Source organism: Saccostrea cucullata, unplaced genomic scaffold (assembly GCF_032062105.1).
Source record: "Saccostrea cucullata isolate Sc308-1 unplaced genomic scaffold, CSIRO_AGI_Scuc_v1 ctg2313, whole genome shotgun sequence".
Lineage (NCBI taxonomy): Eukaryota > Metazoa > Mollusca > Bivalvia > Ostreida > Ostreidae > Saccostrea > Saccostrea cuccullata.
Window position 1 is genome coordinate 40700 of NW_026940555.1, and position 6056 is coordinate 46755.

A 6056-nucleotide genomic window follows, 5' to 3' on the forward strand; every position below is an offset into this window, starting at 1 on the left:
TGTATCTTGTCGAAATTTTACACATAAACTCAAGAAGCATTAAGATATTTGAAAAGTGCTGCGAACCTCTTGAAATCTTGCAAATAAATTAATAATAGCTATATTGAATGTAGTTGACCAGCAAAATATTCAACCTGCCGTCAAACAAATTAAATTTTACCAAGTAAAAAAGGGAATCTATATAGGTTCGCAGCACTTTTCACAAACTACATATAATGTTGAAAAGGATTATAAAATAAACTAAGATTTTTAGCTTGGTTATGCCCTTGCAATATTGAAATTTATAGATGACCTCTAAACTGCAAGTATAATTGTCAAAGTCATGTGACGTCGACATCAAATGACAAGTCTAAATAAAAAATCTAAATTTCCCCAACATGTAGATTTTCACCACATTACATTTTTTTGATATCAGTAAATTCCTAAAAAGATTCGCCCATCCTCATAAAGTATGTATTTTTTATCTTAAAAAAGCCGATATTTCCATTTGTAACCTTAACTGTGCTGCGTATGCCAGTGCTGTTAAAGAGTTAGCTACACACTGAGTTCCAGCATTTTCACCAAACATTGGATCTCCCTGATGAAATGAACCTTGAACAGACAAATTCTGATATTTTGTACATTTACCATCACTTGTTCTATTAACATCTTGTTCAGTGTCCTTTCTTTCATTGTTCTCATTTTCTTTATTCATATATGCACACTTGCCATTTTCAACTTTAGAAATCTCCTCTTTTAGGTTATTTATTTTGTTTCTTTTTTTGCATGGCCTATATTCCTGCACAGGTTCTTTAGATTCTTGACCACATATTTCTTTCTCTAGATCTGCATATTTCTTTTCAAATTTCTCTGATTTTTCTATTTTCTTAGTTTCCTCTATATTGCCTTCATTTTCCTCTCTATTTCCTTTATTTTCCTCATTGTGCCTCTCATCTTTTTAAAAAAGCCTTGCTGACCTCTTCCCCCTTGGGAGGTATCAGCTGCGCCTGACCTGCTGAACCAGACATCATCCAAATGTCTGATTCAGGTACTCTCGGTGGAGTACAAACCCAGGCTGGGGAGTCAGGGGATGCTACCTTGTCCTTTGGGACAATCAGACGACTTCCCCGAGGAGGTGACAACCTCGGGGCCGAGTGCATTTTCTCACGAGGAGAGGCCTGCACCCTGGCCAAGGGTTTTAGCAAAGTAGGTGGCAACCCTATAGAGCCACACTCTGAACTAGGAGCAGCTGCATCCACTGTCAGTGTTTCTTCTAATGGAGGATCAGGGCAGGACTGAAGTCTCTTTTGCCTCTTCCTCATAGCATCCCTCTTGCGCTCTTTACTGCCAGTGAGTGACTTTCTCTTAGGCATCTATCAAAAAATTAACTCGTTAACTAATTAATATAAAAGTATTATTAGTAGCAGGTACAATATTTGGTAGAAAATAAAATTTCAGCAAGTAAGCATAGATTTTATTTCACAAATTTGTATATATATTATAAGAGGCCCAAGGGCCTTGAATCAAACTTTTGATAGACTGTACAACCTATTATTTTATTTGAAACCATGAAATATTCTGTATATTTATATAAAGCCTTCAAATTCCAAAGGTATGTAATCATCACCTACATTTTAAATGAAACACTTGAAAATCCAAGATAATTTTAAGTCACTTAGTACCTTAAAGTAAAGCATGGTGACCTACTTATCACTTTCCATTTTCTGAAGATGCATCAACTAGGTTTGCTGATTCTAAGCAATTTAAAACCTATAATATTTAAACTAGATATCATTGAGATGGTGGTCATCTTAAAGGACCTCCCTTTCAACAATGAACATGAAAATGTAAGGTAGTTTAAAAGGGATTATTTTGAAGAGGTACATTTGTGTAACACAGTAAAAGTCATTTAGTATGACTTCATGTATAGTGCGAATTTAAAGATAAATATCAAAGTTATCTTGTATCCCCAGTTATATAAATTTCCTGGAATTAAGGGGAAATATTATGCACCAAACAAAGATTTTAAACAGAGAGGCTAATTCTGACCATGACCTCGAAATTTCGACCAAGGTGACTGAACATCCATTGACCAGTGGCACTCTGTGAGTGAAGTATGAGCCAGATTGGGCCAAGGAAAGAGAAGATATGCTCCGGACAAGGATTTTTGATAAAATTCTACTATGACCTTGACCTTTTACCTAGAAACATGCTTCAAGGTCAGTGCACACTGGTTACCTAAAGGCACTCTGTGGGTGAAGTATGAGCCAAATTGGAACAATGAGAGAGAAGATATGCTCCAGAAAAGAATTTTTCATAAAATTCTGCTATGATCTTGATCTTTGAACTAGAAACATGGTTCAAGGTCAATGCATATCGGTTACCTATAGGCACTCTGTGGGTGATGTATGAGCCAAATTGGGCCAAAGAAAGAGAACATATGCTCCGGAGAAGAATTTTTTATAAAATTTTGCTATGACCTTGACTATTGACCTATAAATATGGTTCAAGGTCACTGCACACTGGTTACCCAAAAGCACTCTGTGGGTGAAGTATGAGCCAGAATGGGCCAAGGAGAGAGAAGATATGCTCCGGACAAGAATTTTTCATAAAATTCTGCTTTGACCTTGACCTTTGACCTAGAAACATGGTTCAAGGTCACTGCACACTGGTAACCTAAAGGCACTCTGTGGGTGAAGTATGAGTCAGACTGGGCCAAGGAGAGAGAAGATATGCTCCGGACAAGAGATCTCGGATGGAGAGACTAATTACTAAAGGGTGCTAGCCAAGCGGGACCCTTATTATAACCACAGAATTTCATGAGTATGTCAAAGTGATCTACTTTTCAGATGACATACTTTGACAAACCAAGATGCATCAACTGACAAGGATTGATAATTCTAAGCTAATTAGTACCTGCTGTATTTTAATAAAGTCATAAAATTTGATTGAGTGTATATTGTTTAACGTCTCTCTCGAGAATTTTTCACTCATATGGAGATGCCACCACTTGCCGGTGCAGAGTTGCAAATTTGTCCTATACTCGGCACTCAGGGTCATTGAGCAGGGAGGGATCTTTTTTTGTGCCAGCACCTTCTGCGACACGGGACCTCGGTTTATATGGTCTCATCCGAAGGACCGGTCTCCAGTCCAACAATGGGATTCGAACCTGCGACGTAAGGATTGACTCCTTACTTAGCGACTCTAGACCAGACGTTCTAACCACTGTGCCACGCGGGCGACCCATAAAATTTGAAAAATTTATCACAGTGACCATCTTTTCATTCAAATAATTCTTTGGACCCAAGATGCATCAACTGATAAAGTTTGGTTAATCCAATCCAATAAGTATATAAACATATTTCAATAAAGCAATAAAATATCAAAACTAGGTCGCAGTGACCTATATTTCAGTGAACTTACGCCTAAGACCCAAGATGCATGTTCTTACAAATCTGGTTATTCTAAGCCAAATATTACCTGAAATACTTACTTATAGTCAAATAAATTGAAAAGTAGGTCACCATGGCCTACTTTTCAGTTAACCTACTTCAAGGACCCATGATACAGCAACTGATAAATTTTGATAATTCTAAACCGATAATTATCTAAGATATAGCCATAAGATTTTTAAAGTATTTCAACATGACCTACTTCTCGGTCAAGGTTTTCCAAAGATTCAAGATGCATTAAGTGATAAAGTTTGATGATCATAGATTTGAAAGCATTCAAAATATGCCTTTTAAAAAATTTGACCCCACCCCTAAAATTTAAAAAGTACCGTAGGTCACTGTGACCCACTTCTCAAAAAATATGTTTCAGGCCCAAATATACATCAACTTACAAGGTTTAATGATTATAGAGCTCTTAATTTCTGAATTATTGCCTTAAATATTTTAGGAGATACAAACCATAAATTCAACTTCAGTGTTTCAAGGAACACGTGTCGCCTGCTGTTAGATTCTTTAAAAATCTAACTAAATCTACGAGTGATCAGCTATTTATATGCTACTAGAAATATTTCAGGCATGGAGAAATCTAGCATGATAGTTGATAAATGCACAAAAACCATCCACACATGACATATTATAAGATAGAGTCTGTCAATAAAAAAAAAAACAAGTTACAACCCTGTAATGATTAATTCAGTTGAAATCATTATAAATAATCATTTATCATTTAATTTAAAATGTGTTAATATGTGTTTCGAAGTCTTTACACCAATTGTCACTCTACACCATCCTTTATGGAATCCCAATCCTGATATATTTTCATAATATTTAAATATCAGTTTGGTATGGTAGTATCTGTCAAGAAAGTTCTGTCAAATTATAATTTAATTAAACTATTGTTAGTTGTTACCGACACTTATCATTATCACCTTTGAAGTTTGGCTTAATCTCATCATGTCAATCATCTATCGCCTCGAGGTAAACAATGCAATCAAGCAGCGCGATTGAGGTTTCAGACAATACCTGAATATGATTACCGTTTATCCGAGTAACTTTCTTTCAATGCATGCATTGTTTTAATATGAATAAAATGCCTAAATACTCCATTTCTTTTATTTGAAATAAAATTGAAATAAAATTTAACATTGTGTTGTGCCACGTCTATGTGATTGCAACAGGACGGTAAAGTTGCTGAATGTTTACCTATATACGAGGGTGCTTTTGTGCATTTTCCATGCTTGACTACTTGAAAATTCACGTATGGGCATGGAAAAAAAAGTGTCACGCCACAGCATGATAGGCCCGTCAAAATATTACAATTATCTTAAACAGTTTAAAGTGCAATAAAATCAAGTCAAACTTGATCTTAAGATTTCACCTTAAAGTGTCAAAAATACAGTATGTCCTAATAGACTAAAAAATTTTGGAAAAGTAAATAATTAACCAATGTTCAATATTCTCGACAACTTTCACTAAAAAAACCCCTGTATTTTTACCTTTCTAGCCTCTTGGTAGGAAGTTACATAATCCTGAGTCAATTCGGCTCTTAATTAGTAAGTCAGATTAAGAAAGATGTCGGACATTGGATGATGTAATCATGTTAAGAGAAAAACAAATGAGCTCTGGAATACCATTGTAGTTCCTGATAGCAAGATTTCAATGAATCTTGCAAGGATATTGAGATAACAAACAGTATTCAATCTCAAAGTTCAAAAAGCAATACAAAATAGGAGTAGAGCAAACACGGACCTCCAAAACATCAGAGGTGGAATCAGGTACAGTATACCATGCAGGAGTGAGCATCCACTGCTGAATGGTCACAACTGCCGTATGCTCCTTGTCGTCATTATTGGGAAATAACAGAAAAATCTGTCGTAATTCAGTGTAAAATTTTGAGTAAAACATGTCACGAAATGCTTCATTTATTAAACATAGGTAATCAGATATTACAGAGCTCGACTCAACGAATATTGTCTTTAAGTAAGGCAAATTCACACAATTAACCAACAAAAAGTGTACATTCCAAAAATGAAAATATTTAAGCAATTTTGATCTGATACTTTGAAATAGACCTACATAAAAAATTTAAACTAGTTCTTCTTCATGAAAATGTAATCAAAATCCAGCATTTGAAGTAAATTTGAGAGTTTTCATCTCTTGATGCAACATTTGTGCAAGTTTGGTTTATGCAATGTTATATAAGCCTTATAGTTTTTTGGTAATAGACCTGCACCCATAACTTTTACCTGGTCTATTATCTGAAAAATGTATGTCGAATTCAGCATCCGAAGCAAGTTCATTAGTGTGCATCCTAAGATGTATCGTCCATGCAAGTTTGTTCGTTATAAGCCTCATAGTTAATTGGAAATGAAACATGCATCAAAGACTAATATTTTCACTCATCCACAAAAAGTAGGTAAGATTCAGCATCCGAACCAAGCCTGGTAGTATGCATCCTTACATGTATCATCCATGCAAGTTTGGTCAACATAAGGCTTGTAGGTACTAGGAAATAATACCTACAACAAAAATTGCACCAAAAACTTTAACCTGTTCACTCAACCGCAAAATGTAGGTCAGATTCAGCATCCGAAGCAAGCCTGGTAGTATGCATCCTTAGATGTA